At 40.4% G+C, this 14,525-nt stretch overlaps 1 non-coding gene across 1 annotated transcript; it reads right to left on the bottom strand.

Annotated features, from left to right (window-relative positions):
- Positions 1-9,006: 9,006 nt before the first annotated feature.
- Positions 9,007-9,078, bottom strand: TRNAC-GCA (transfer RNA cysteine (anticodon GCA)). Its single transcript has one exon. It is a non-coding gene; the product is annotated as a tRNA-Cys (tRNA).
- Between the last annotated feature and the right edge of the window lie 5,447 nt (positions 9,079-14,525).

Consider the following 14,525-nt stretch of genomic DNA (forward strand, 5'->3'; position numbering starts at 1 on the left):
TTGATCTGAAAGTCCTTATCGTTCAATTGGATTTTCCCATAATACACATAAGTTCGGTTGATTGATTGATTGATTTCCATCCACGTGATCATACAAGTACAAATTGCACTATGATATGGGATAGGTCAACTACATTAATGTCCAATTTTTAATACAAAAGAAATTAACACATACTTATATCTATTAAAATAGTAAAACAATAACTTAGACAAATGTAAAAACAATAATTCTTATGGAAAGTAACAAAGTAATGTAATATTAAGAAAAGGGGAGAATGAAATTTTTAAGGTAAAGTCTATTGATGGAAAATGTGATGTAAGTAATCTTCTGTACTTTGAAACAAATGTTTCATTAGCAAGCTCTTTACTTTCATTTTAAATTTAGTTAGATTGTGATTCTTGAATTCCTCTGGCAACTGTTATATAGTTTTACACCTTGAAATCCTAGAGCATTTTGTGTTTTGGATGTGCGGACAGTTGAGAGATGGAGTTATTCATACGAGTTCTGTAATTGTGTACATCCATGTCTTTTTAGAGCATTGCAGATTTTCTATGAATAAAGCACAATGTTTCTAGTATGCACACAAATGGAAAAGGCAATATTTGAAATTCACTGAAAATTTGTTTTGTTGAGCTTGAGAGGGAATTTAAATATCCTATTTTGCGGATTGCAAGTATTAAAACATATTTTATGCTTCTCAGTTTATTTCTCTTGAAATGTTCCGTTACAAATGCAACTTGCATTTAAACACAAGACATTTTATTAAATCCATCATCCTACTCAACAAAACTGAATGAATATCAACAAATTTGAAACTACACTATGTGGAAGGAAGTCATTGGACACCTCGGTTTCAACTCTGAAACGAACTCCTCATGGAAAAGAGAGTACAGACGAGTATATATACGGCAACAGGAGGCTTCTCAGATCATTCGCTGATAAAATGACGAACAGGAAAGAGCTTAGCATGTTTGAAAGAGGGATCATAGTAGGCTGCTTCATAGAAGGCATGCGTATACGTAGCATAGCTGATGCCCGACAGGTCCCTAAATCAACTGTAGCCTTTGTCACACTGCAGCAATGCACCACGAAGTAGAAGACCCACGAAATTGGACGAACGGAACAGGAGAGTGCTGAAGAGGGATATTCGGAAAAACAGGACCCGTCTGATGCATTCGATTGTAGAAGAGTTTCAAAGTGCGACCAATTTGACTGTTTCGACCAAGACACTTCGCAAGGAGACCCATGCGCTTGGTTATCATGGTCGAGCCGCTGCCCCCAACCCCCTGATAACCGAAAACAATAAACGGCAGAGACTACGCTGGTGTAAAGAGCAGAGAAACTGGAAGGTGGAGCAATGACAGAAAGTCCTATGGAGCGATGAATCACGCTTCACACGGTTTCGATCAAATAGGAGAGTGTGGGTATGGCGATTACCCGGAGTACGTCTGTTACCCGAGTGTATAGTGCCCACAGTGAAATATGGTGGTGGCGGCATCATGGTCTGGGGTTGTTTCAGCTGGCATGGCGTGGGTCCACTGGTACCGGTGTATGGCCACATGATGTCTGCGTCCTACCGAGATATTCTCGACTACTCCATGCTCCCCACGTTGTGGCGTTTCTATGGAAACGAAGATTGTGTGTTTCAGGGCGATAATGCGACTTGTCATGTTTCCAGGGCTACCATAGAGTGGTATGCAGAAAATAATGTCACCCGACTGGATTGGCCTGCTCAGAGTCCTGACCTCAACCCTATCAAAGATCTATGGGAGGAACTGGAGCGCCGATTGAGGTCGCACTCTCCTCGACCTTCTACACTTTCAAAGTTGGTGACTGTACTACAGGAGGAATGGTGGAATATCCCACTCGGTGTACTACACAACCTTGTGGCGAGTTTACCAGGACGAGTGGCTGCTGTTATCGCTGGATGGTATTCGCTGACATGGGGTGTCCAATGACTTTCTTCCACATAGTGTATCATAAAGTTTAAAAAACTCAGTCCCTGTAAATTAGCAAACATGAAAAAGAAACTAATTATACTTATTAGAAAGCAATTACGGTGTATACGTGGAGAAAGAGAAAGAATCCCAACATGGACGTCCGCATTTTTTTTTTCTAGGGCCGTGCAAGCACTGGCGTACGCAGATGAGGGTGGCTGATGGGGCTACAGAATTCTCCGAAATTTTGAGAAAATCAAAATTTTGAAATAAAAACTGAAAAACTCGAAAAACCAGAGTTGTAAATGCAAACCTCTCTTGAAATGACCCCCCATTGCTATTTTTTGAGAATGGAAATATCTAAATATACGAAGTATCTTGTGTATTCTGCCCCCGTAGAAATCAGCTATGTACTATCCGCCTTTAGAATTCCAGCCCCCGCGAAAATAAAACCCTGCGTACGCCAGGGCTTATTTTCCAGATCAGTGATCTTCCGTCCTAAACAGCTAAAAATAAAAATTCAAATTTATAATGGTCAGTCAGTCAGTCAGTCCCTTATAATAATTAGTGCAAAGGAATGAAACTGAAATGAAATTGCAAAATATAAAATTTTTAGATTTGCATTGTTCCCGTCAGCTTTCCTTTCATATTCTTGCCTTCACTCTCTCTGAAATAAATGTTATAGTTACATTTACCAAAATTTGAAAATATATAATTCACATTCTTTCTGGTGAAACCATGAAATACTAAAATTTTACTGCTGTACAAACAACGGTGGCGCCAGACATTCTGATGTGGCGAGCCATCGAATGACTGTTACTTATTTGGGCGGGTCACATTTTGAAATAAAAATGTATTTTGATGTTCACATTGCTAATACGCCATCTAGACAATGAAAAGTTCCCACCTGAAATCACACATCCCGGGTATCGAACCCAAGACTTCAGCGTGAAAAGTCAGACGATCTATACTGACTGAATCGACACGTCCGTGAAACTATTTTACAAATATTATTAGGCATAAATTATTTTTATGCGCATAATTCGATAAACACAAACATGTACACATCGTATGGCCGTGGCCGTATTTAAAGGATTAATGGAAGTTCAAGAACCAACATCGACAACTGAAGACTAAAATTGGTAAACGATGTAAGTGCCAAAATAATTCATACACCATTTTCCACGTTAAACTGTGAAAACGTGCCATGTTTATAATGTGGTAAACGTGAAAAGTGGCTGGTAGCCCTCTATGTAGTTCAAAGGGCGTGTAAAAAGGTCACTAGTGTGCACGTTCTTACGGGCTGATGTGTGGAACGATGTGATTTCCCAACACTTTCGCTTTTGGCACTTACAACGTTTACCACTTTTAGTCCTCAGCTCATTTCCAAATATTTATTCACCAGGATTTATCTAGGATTTTCTATTGAAGGGCGTAAGCTCATTTTTACATGGGTGTAAAGGAAATTTTAGCAGCGAAATGACCATAAAGTGAACTTCTTTGAAAAGTTTTAGAGAAATGTTGGGGAAATTTTGAAGGATACTACAGGGTAAGTCAAAATGATGGACCCGATTACAGAAATTTATTCTGTGAAATCAAATAAACATATGTTATTGTGAGACATGCGCTTCGAAAGGTTAACTTTGAAAGTTTAGTTTCCATGCAATGTTTCCACTTTCTACCGATAGTAGTCAGCACCGAGCAGGAAAATGGTGTTGACTGGAGAACAGAGATCTTTCTGTGTGCTTGATTATCACGTGAACAAGTCTGTGACTAGTGTGCAACGGCATTGCCGTACCAAATATTGGAGAGAACCAAAAACGGGGAAGGCCATTCGTAAGTGGCATGAACATTTCAGAGATTCGGGCTGCATCTGTAAACGAAATCGACTGGCCGCCCGTCGACTGGGTAAGAGACAGTGGAACGAGTGCTCACATGTTTCGTGCGGAGTCCACAGAAGTCCACCTACCGAGCAGCGAGAGAACTTCAACTTCCACAGAAAACTGTCTGGCGGGTTCTGCTGAAACGTTTACAAATGAAACCCTACCGCTTGCAACTAGTTCAAGCCTTAAAAGACACTGATTATGCTTTGCGCGCGTCCTTCTCTGCTGATTTCCTCGCATTAATTTAAACGAATGGGTTTTCTGAGAGGTTGATTTACAGTGATGAAGCAACTTTTCATCTTTCAGGGAAAGTGAATAGACACAACGTAAGGATTTGGGGAACTGCTAACCCCATGAATTTGTGGAACACGAACGCGATTCTCCCAAAGTGAATGCCTTTTGTGCCATTTCCCATGAAAAGATTTATGGGCCCTTTTCCTTCCATGAACGTACTGTGACAGGACATGTTTTCCTTGATATGCTGCAACTATGGCTCCTTCCACAGCTTGCAGAGGATAGCGCAGATTTCATTCTCCAATTGGATAGGACCATCTCAATGGGGCATTGGAACAACGTTGGATAGGTCGTGCATCTCCGGAGGATCGACCTCTCCTTCATTGGCCACCTCGTTCCCCCAGCTTAACCCCATGTGATTTCTTCACGTGGGGTTTTGTCAAGGATCATTTTTACGTACCACCACTTCCAACAACATTGGATGACCTGCGTGACCGCATCACAGCAGCCATTGCTGATATTGACCGCAACATGCTACAAAAGGTTTGGCAGGAGATAGACTATCGGCTTGATGTGTGCCGTGTTACGCGAGGTGCTCACATAGAACATTTGTGATTAGTTTGAAAAAAAACTTTGACAGTTTACCTTTCTTAGCACATGTCTCACAATAACATTTGTTTATTATATTTCACCGAATAATTGTCTGAAATCGGGTCCTTCATTTTGACTTGCCCTGTATAACGGCTGGGGATACGTCGGGCTGACCACCCGGCTATTCCAATACTGGTTGCAGATCTCCACGCTTAGACGTGACGAAGGAAAGCGTGGGAGGGAGACCGGCAGTCGGTAGGTAAGCCAAGGCCCTTCATGGGCTGTTACGCACAGGATTATGATGTGTATGGTATAAATCACAATTCCAAGCTTTATATATAAAAACAACAGGGAGGCAATGCCAAGATAACTTTTCTTGCAATATCGAGCAATAAACAATCCTGAAACTTCTGCCAAACAGGTTTTATTCTTGGAATCTCAGTCCACCTGCGACCCGTCCATTTCCACTTCTGGTCGTCCATTTTCCAGGGCTGTGTTCCTGTTTCAGACGGTGTCGTCCTAATTGCGTACCTTCCTATTTCCGAACAGTGCTAATTGCGAACACTTGTTACGTGTACTATATTACCTGAAAAGCAGGCACTTATCCAGGAATTCATTTCCGGGGGGGCACAACACAATTTTTTAAGGGGTACAGTAAGAACCTCACAATTGTATGTTCAAGACCAGTGGTAGCTATTGGGTTCCAAAACGGGGGGGGGGGGGGGTGCGGACGGCGTTGCAAGTTTACTTTCTCTTGGTAGGCAAAGCTTAACATTAAGAGGCCATAATGTTGAGGCAAAAAAATGGAGACCAACTATCCCTTAAATCGTCGCCACTGTAAGGCTCTCATTTTAATCAGAACGTGAAATCGGAACATTTTTTACCACTCGACTCCTCTGTTTCCATGCATTAACATTGTGTGCCGGAACCATTTCAGTATGTGTGTTTGTCCATTTCTTCTCATCAGGCATAAAAACATCTATGTTGTCTTTGAGTGTTTTTACGAAGCTGTTATACATACACGGGATGGACAATTCACTTGACAACGCGAGATTCAAATTGTGGACGCAGACAGCTCTCGAATATGTCTCTCTGATTCGAGCCTGAACACCACTAACGTGTCTTGTTCTCTCATGTTTGCAGCTCTTATAAAAGCCTAAAACCCACCAAATTGTTCAGATTCAGGCCTTAGCACTCACAAGTGTTCAAAAATGCCTGTCACAGCTTCCGCTGTCTTGTCATATATCGGCACGAAACAAAGGAAATCTTCTCGAATACAGATGCAATTAATGCACAGTGAAAACTCTTCCGTTCCCAACACATCTAATGTTTCGTCTCCCAATATGATCAAATGCTTACTCATTTATCTCCAGTGACGAGCCCAAGCGAGGGTTGGTGAGGTCATAACCCCATTTGACCCAGTTTTCCTTTTTTTTAAAAAAAAAAGAAAGAAAGAAAAGAGGAATGTCAAAGACAGTGAAAAAATGGCAAAATCAGGACTGACCACCAAAAATAGTATGCGTAATCCCTCTCCCTTCCGAAAATCCTGGGCACGCCACTCTTTTTATCTCGGACACATTTTTTAAAATCAACTCACCAGAAGTTTTTATCATTCCGTATTGGAGATTGAAGTAAGATGCGTTCTTCCTGCAGGTTTTGATATGATCCTTTAGGGTGCTGTCGTCTGCCTGCCTTCACACCTAACCTTAACAAGGCCCTAATTTTCCATCCTTGTGACTTGGATTTTCAAGGCTTAGGAAGGTTTCAGACCAAAGGGACATGCGATACATGTCGAATGGAATGGGCCAATCAACAGCAACGTTTCACACCGTAGCGACACAAAAGGCCGCACAAACCTAATCTTCAGGCGACACGGTGTGAAATCTCCCTTATTAGGCCACTGTCATTGTCACCTCGAAGTAGTAGCTCTTGTTGACCACAGAAAAAATTCTCAACCGGTGGGAATGCTCCTCAGTTTTCTTCTCTCTCCTATATTTTCTGTGCTTCTTCACTATACAGGCAACACCTTACGATTTGATATACACAGGACATGTACTATGTAGACATTTTAACGAAAAATCGGTTGAAGTCAAGGATGGCTAGGTGGCTCAGTTGGTAGAGCTCTGATTCGGGTCCTGGGAGAGCCTGGAATTTCCGCCTAAAATGTCTACATATGCAACATCGTCTTGCATTCTCTACTCGACATGCATAAAATTTTCGGCTGTCTCTTTATGGTAGTTAAGTGTTTGAATGTGTTTCGAATCCAGTAGGTTTAAACAAAAGTATTTTTTTATACCATGAAATTCTCGGACGGCATATACGAAATTTAGTTCTGGCAAAACTAAATCATCACTCAAAACTTTGATTTTCAGTTGATTCATGCAGTTTATTCTTGTTTTAATAAACCACTCCAATATCCGGTACTGTTGAAATATTCACTTTAGAGAGAGAGAGAGAGAGAGAGAGAGAGAGAGAGAGAGAGAGGCAGAGGCCTTGATCTCTTCGGCCCTCGAACCGAACTAGCACTATACTAAGGATCCGGAAGTTCTGTTGTCGTCAATGTCTTCATTTTCGAATCACTATATCTTATGAAGCAACCAGAGGACGCTGACTGATCTGATCACCAATCGACTGTATGGATTGTCACACTTACCTCTGAAATCTCATTAACCGATTCTTTGTACAGATCAACCGAAAAATTGAATCCGCATATTTATATCCTCATTATATTTTAGAACGTCCCGCAGATAAAACGATTCGTTAATATTGCCAGTAATTGACTCCTTCTCTCATTCAAGAACGTACCCTCTCCAGCCTTCCAGAGATTAGAAATTACAACGATCTCCCTACATGTGGCGCTACCTTTGTTGTGCAGCTTCCAAATGCTGACAGGTCTCTACATAGAGCTCAAGTGCGCTGCGACAACACCGAAAGCGCAAGAAAAGTTTACGTGCAATATTATCAACAACAGGTTTATAGAACACTCTCTATCTTGCCTAGATAATGTCTATCTCCTTAAATCATCGTCACATTATTCAAAAACCCAAAAACCTAATTTTATCTAGTGTAAAATAAAAAAAATCCTGTGGACGGGCATCCTGGGGACGGGGGGCCTCGAGCCACCTCAAACCCATCTTGGATACGTGCTATTATCAATAACAGGGTTACGGAACATTTTCCGTCTTGCCTCGATAATTATTTCTCTCCTTAAATTATTGTCACATTATTTTATTTCACACCACAAGAAACCAAAAACCTCATTTTATCTAGTGTAAACCCAAAAGTTCAAACAGGGTACATCTGGCTTCGTGCCGGACTCTGTGGCCGAGTGGTTAGCACATCGCGCTAACCCGGGTTCGAATCCCGCTTGGGCTTGGTTGTTTGTGAATGTCCATTCATCAATTTCATAATTTCATCACTCAAACCGCGTTAAGCTCACCCTCCTCCTCCATCAGCGGGCAGAGTTTAAGATTTAACCTATATTCGTTATTCGGCTCATAAAACGTGTGCTTGTATAGTGTATACTGTTGGATTAAAAATTATGGGAACTCAAGTCTGGACTCCAATTAAAAAATTAACCAGTAGACCTACATAAAAACGAGTTACATCAAACTTCAGCTTATTCAATTCTGTGTTAATTTTGGCAACCATTACTTTTTTTTGAATGTGTGTTCGATTTTTTTATCGTCCTGAGAACGATAAAAAGTGCCTTTTTGTGTTTTCCGAACGACTGCTCTTTTTGAAATTCTATAAATAAAAAAAAAACGTGTGGGTCGATCGTGGTGAAATTTAAATATGGTTCAGGTAGAAATTCTTAATTTTCAGATTTTTTAATCGGTCCAAAAAAAAAGTTCTGAAAAATTTTCTGAAAGAAAAAACTTTTCTTACTATCTTGATCTTGTTTTGAAGCTCTGCAGATGACAGATGATTATAGAACCCATTGTAAACTCGCATTGCGAAACCGATTTTATACAGATTACAACGGAGTAACGATGTGCAGTGGTGCCACATCTAATTCTAGTATTTTTTTAAAGATTGGTGTTTATTTTTATGGGTCAACGAAAATAATAATAATAAAATTGATGTTCTTTTGTGGCCATGTTTTCAATGTTCCTGAGTTGAAGCAAAAATTTGCAGGCAAAAGGAACATTTGGTATCTGTTGACCGCTCTGGGCTGGGGCCTATTGAACCTAGACCTAAATCTGACCCCGTTAGATGCTACTGAAGCAGCAATGCAAGAAAAAGTCCATTTACAGGAAAATTCCCCGCAAACTTGAAGGTTATTGATTTGGAAAATATTTCCCTTATTATTTACAGAACACTCATTTAAAAAAGAGAAAGGGTGAAGAAGAAAAAAAGTGAGGGGGCACCCGGGTTTGAACCGGGGACCTCTCGATCTGCAGTCGAATGCTCTACCACTGAGCTATACCCCCTTGCCTCTTTATCAAGCCTCACTTACTGCTTATCAAGAGCGCCACAACTTATGCGTGGCGCTGGCGGTAATTGAAATACATTATTCATTTCATTTCATTCATTACTTCATTCATTCAGTGGCGCAACCACAGGGGGTTCAAGTTCAAGGGGGGCAAACATTGAAGGCCATGTGTACCTGCAGGGGGCATTTATCGCCTGCAACTTCAAATTTTATGAAAATATAAATACTTTACGTAAAATTTTCTTGGTCGCTTCCATCGCAATGCCTGATTATCTTAGTCTTATCAAGTTCAGAACCATACTTAGGGGGCGGCGGGAGTTGGCCCTGGGCCCCGAGCGATCTATGTGAAAATAAGTTGTAAGATTGATTGATCGATTGATTTTTGTTTTTTAGTCTACTTTACACACAGAACGGCTAATCGGGACTGGTCCTACAGTTTAAAGTGGGATCCGAAACACTGTGCCATGTGCCTCCAGCGGGTATCGAACCCGGGACCCCTTGATCACAAGGCGCCAATGTTACCATTACACCATCGGGGAGGTACAAAAGTCGTAAATGAGAGAATGCATTGGCGTGCCGTGAAATCATTTGCGCCCTATTAAATCAATATTGATTACAGCTTGCAAAAAAATTGGATCCAAAAATTTTCTTGCTCGCTTGGCTCGCAGTTTATCATTGATCTCTGTAATGCATTCTGAATTTCCAGACAGAGAAATGAGACTTGTCTTAATTAATTGATTTTGTTTTAAATGCTTAAACAATTCTTTTGAGGAAAGGGAACGTGCACATTTTGAGATATAATTTATATAATTTTTGCTGTTGGTTTATTGTGAGATGGATGAATTGGATGTGTAATGTATTCAAATAATATATAATAATCCTTAGCGCGACAGCCCATGAAGGGCCTTGGCTTACCTACCGACTGCTGGTCTCCCTCCCACACTTTCCTTCGTCACCTCTAAGCGTGGAGATCTTCAACCAGTATTGGATTAGTCGGGGTGTCGGCCCGACGTATCTCCAGCCGTTATAGTAGGTCGTCTCGACCGGATTACGCTCACTCACTCGGAGCTCCCCAATTTCCTCACGATGGTGGGTTGCCACTGGCCCTATACGTAGGCCGAATAAATTCCGACCAGAGCCGGATTCGAACCTACGCCGTCCCGCAGCGAACGATCTCAAGACGATTATGTTGCATATAATATGTATGAATGGAACTTTGAATACGTAACACAATTTAGTGTCCACGTCGCTCTATGTTCCATATCGTACATGAAAGTTATACATGTTAATGTAAAAAAGAATTATATTTGGAATGCATTTATCAAGCATTTTCTGTCTTTCAAAAATAGTTTGTGAGCTTGTTTTCCATTATTAATGTAAAATTGAACGTGTTGAAAAAATAATTCAAATCGTTTGTTCGAACACAAATGCTTTAGCACCAATTTCTACCCTCTTCTTGCATAATTTACGAGGATAATAATGTCTTTGATACTAGTACTACTACCGCTACTACTACTAATAATAATTATAATAATGTTGGTCCCGCGTTCGATTCCCGGCTTGGGCATGGATATTTGAGTGTGTCCACTCATCAATTTCATCATATCATCACTTATCCCCATCTTCGCAAATTAGCCATAGTGGCACAAGAAGCGAAGTAAAATAAAGGAAATCAATAATAACAATAATAATGATAAAGTAAAGTTGTTATATTATTATTATTATTAAAATTATTATTTTATTATTATTGGTCGTTCGCTGCGGGACGGCGTAGGTTCGAATCCGGCTCTGGTCGGAATTTATTCGGCCTACGTATAGAGCCGGTGGCAACCCACCATCGTGAGGAAATTGGGGAGCTCCGAGTGAGTGAGCGTAATCCGGTCACGGAGACCTACTATAACGGCTGGGGATACGTCGGGCTGACCCCCCGACTATTCCAATACTGGTTGAAGATCTCCACGCTTAGAGGTGACGAAGGAAAGCGTGGGAGGGAGATGTGCAGTCGGTAGGTATGCCTCGGCCTTTCACGGGCTGTTGCGCAACGGATTATTATTTTTTATTATGTTTATACTGGTACTTGCCCCCCCCCCCCCGCAGACAAAAATTCGTGGCTGCGCCTCTGCATTCATTTCTTGTGAATTACAAAAATGTAAAAGGCAGCAAGCAGCAGTGTATATATCTTACATCTACTCGAGCCACATTGGCATACTGTAGAATGTTGTCCCTACATTTTAAAATAACTTCAATGCACAGGGGTGTATCCAGAAATAAAATTTGGGGGTGGTCCAGCCAAGGGTGCCCATTCCTCAATGCCAATGACATGCCCCCCAGATAAAGTATTTAATTATGACAGTTTGTATTACTATCCCATTAAATATTAATAATAATAATAATTAAACACGAAGTGAATCATGTTTTTTCTAGAAATCGTGTTTCATACACTGACAAATAGTGTTTTCAAGGCTCTCAGGGGCTGTCGCGCTGTGGGTTAGTATTTCACCACTGCATGCAGGTGTGACAAAAAAACTTTACTTACCGTACCAAAACAGCTTCTCATGGCGGAGTTCGACATGGCTGAAGATAGGGCTAAATTTACCGTATAACTGGTACAGTGCGCACACATTCCTTTTGGGTATTGTTGATTTTTTCATGATTGCACACCAGACGTCAAGACCAAGTTTATGACATTGTTTAAGAAGAACTGATGTCAGATTTTCAGCTGACATTGTGAAACTTAAAAACTTTTAGTGGATATTATTCTCTCAGAATCCACAAACCCTGCACACAGATAGAATTGTTCTATAGCTACGTGCTACATCATGTGTCTCATCAGGAAGTATTATGAATCAACCATAGTATTTCATTTGGGGGTGGGGGTTCCGGACCCCTTGGACCCACCCCGGATACGCCCTTGTTAATGCACTGTTTTTGCTTTGTTATTATACGTAGTTTTAGTTTTATGGGATTAATCCTAGCGGAAACGATAATATGATGAAATGGGTGAGAGAACAAATATATCCTTAATAATAATACTAAATTGTTATTATTATTATTGTCCTCCTCTGTGGTCGTGCGGTCTAAGGCGCTATGCATTTGACTCCGATTGCGGGACGGCATGGGTTCGTGTCCTCCTGGATTCTCGCCCTGTGTGTTGGACCGGTGGCAACCCACCATCGTGAGGAAAATAGGCAGCTACGAGTGAATAGTGTAATCCGGTCTGGGAAATCTCCTATAACGGCTGAGGGTTCCACGTGCTGACCCCACGTCACCCCATTACCGGTTGAAGATCTCCACACTCTAAGGTAGGATTATGGGAGGGAGACTGGCAGCCGGGAGATAGGCCAAGGCCCTTCAAGGGCTGTCGCGCCATGGAGTTATTAAATTATTATTATTATTATTATTATTATTATTACCATATGACCATGGGCGTCCGGCGGGAGGAGAAGCTGTTGCACCTCCTCTAGAGCTTAATATTATATATTCCACACATATTATTTCATTCGCACATAAAATGGGTCAGGGATGTTCTGGCCTATGCGGCAAGGCGTAAGGGACATTTAGCCCCTGAGCGCCACAGCCAACAACAATATTTTGGACCCTCTTTGACCCTTAAGAAAGAGACTACAAAATGAAGGAGCGTGCATTTCGGAAGGATTTTTGACAGTGACAATTGTATGTATACCCTGTCCCAGCTAACTGTGGAGCAAGGCTGCGCATAGCGTCAGAGAAGCGAGGAAAATCTATTGGCCAGAGCGAAGCAGTAGACGCTGGTGGGAAGGCTGGTAACTTCAGTCGCTTTTCCCCTCTTCACGCAATTCCGTCCCTCTTACGTGTTCATTGGTGGAGCCGTCTCGCGTCACTCCTTGCGCAGGGACTTGTTGTCGTTTGCCTGCTCCACAGTTAGGTGGGACGGAGTATAGAGTCTGTATGTAATTTATAAGTTATTTTAAACTAGTTAAAAGTATTTTTTCCTCAAATGCTTGCAGGTGGAATTACTAAAGAAGAAACTAAGCTTATCTTTTCCCTCATTCTTCCTCTCTTCTCCTTTCTCTCTTTCGCTTTTTCTATTTCTCCCTTATTTACTTTCCTTTCTCTCTCTTCTTTCATTTTGTTTTTTGTTTAGTTTCCTTGTTTCTCTGTCTCTGTCTCTTCTTCTCTTTTTCCTTCCTCTGCTTTCCATCTCTCTTTTCTTCTATCTCTTTTTTCTTAAAAAGAATATTAGACGCACGTGTTAGGCTTGAAAACATGCTTCTGCTTCTACTCCTTTTAAGGACATAATATTATCCATTACGTAGTCGTTTATAACAAATTTTGGAAACTGTAATTTACCATCAGAATCGTTGTAATTCAGTGTGTTTGTTTACCAGGTGTTCTGAAATATCTCATTACGTAAAGAAGAAATGTGATCGATTCTCTCTTGTTGTTTCGTAAGCGTAAGGTTAAAAAAAATATATCGAAGTATCAAATGTCCATTTATGAACAGAAGATGACGCTGAAGGCATTTCAAATCAATAGAAAGCCCTGGAAACCACAGGATACAGGGTGGAAATTAGGGATGGTGCCAAGACGACCTTGTAAAAATCTAGACGAGAATCTGTCTAGTTCGAGATTTTAGTACCAGGCACGTATCTAGAAATGTATTTCGGGAGGGGTCCGAACAAAGTGTCTGAAAATAATAATAATAATAATAATAATAATAATGTTTAAAGTATTATAATTATGCTAAATTAATTAATATATTTTTATTACATGAATAGGTTAAAAGACGGTATAAGGATAGTAATATAACAGCACGTATTCATTATCTAGCTTACGTATAGTTAAGGTCGGCAAAATTTGAAAAAAAAAACAACAACTGCCAAACAAGGAAATTATTGTCAAATAGATAAAGAACTGATTATTTATTGAATATCAAAAAAGGATGTTAGATGCAGTTGACGAAAAGTAAAGTTCCTGGTAATATTTTATGCACAGCACATCTTGCATAAATCGTATTTTGTACTGTCATTCAAAGTCGTATGATGCCAATATAATTATTGCCTTCCAATAAGTTCGGTGGAAATAAGTAACCCTCGATTAAACAACAATTATATTTTTATTATTTAATTTTAGTTAATTCAATATTTTTCATTACTTAATTTTTGTACTTAGGAAGTCTTTCGGGGGGTCCGGATCATCTCTAAATACGTCCTTGTATCTGAAAATTTTACCTAAATCAAATCTACTTTATTATGCAACCTTTCCAGGTATATCAACCAGAACAGATGATATCTAGTAATCGAAATGTCAATTCATTAGTGGCAATTGTGTGCCTGTGCTGTGTGTTCCATGTATATTCAGGATAAAATTCCGTTTCCCGAGACCTTGGAGCGTTGAAACGAGATGTCAAACGGAAAAATGTAATCAAGGAAAATTCTTTGCAATGCCTTAGTGACCTCTATGGGC

This window comes from Lepisma saccharinum, chromosome 3 (assembly GCF_977018435.1).
Source record: "Lepisma saccharinum chromosome 3, izLepSacc3.1, whole genome shotgun sequence".
Classification (NCBI taxonomy): domain Eukaryota; kingdom Metazoa; phylum Arthropoda; class Insecta; order Zygentoma; family Lepismatidae; genus Lepisma; species Lepisma saccharinum.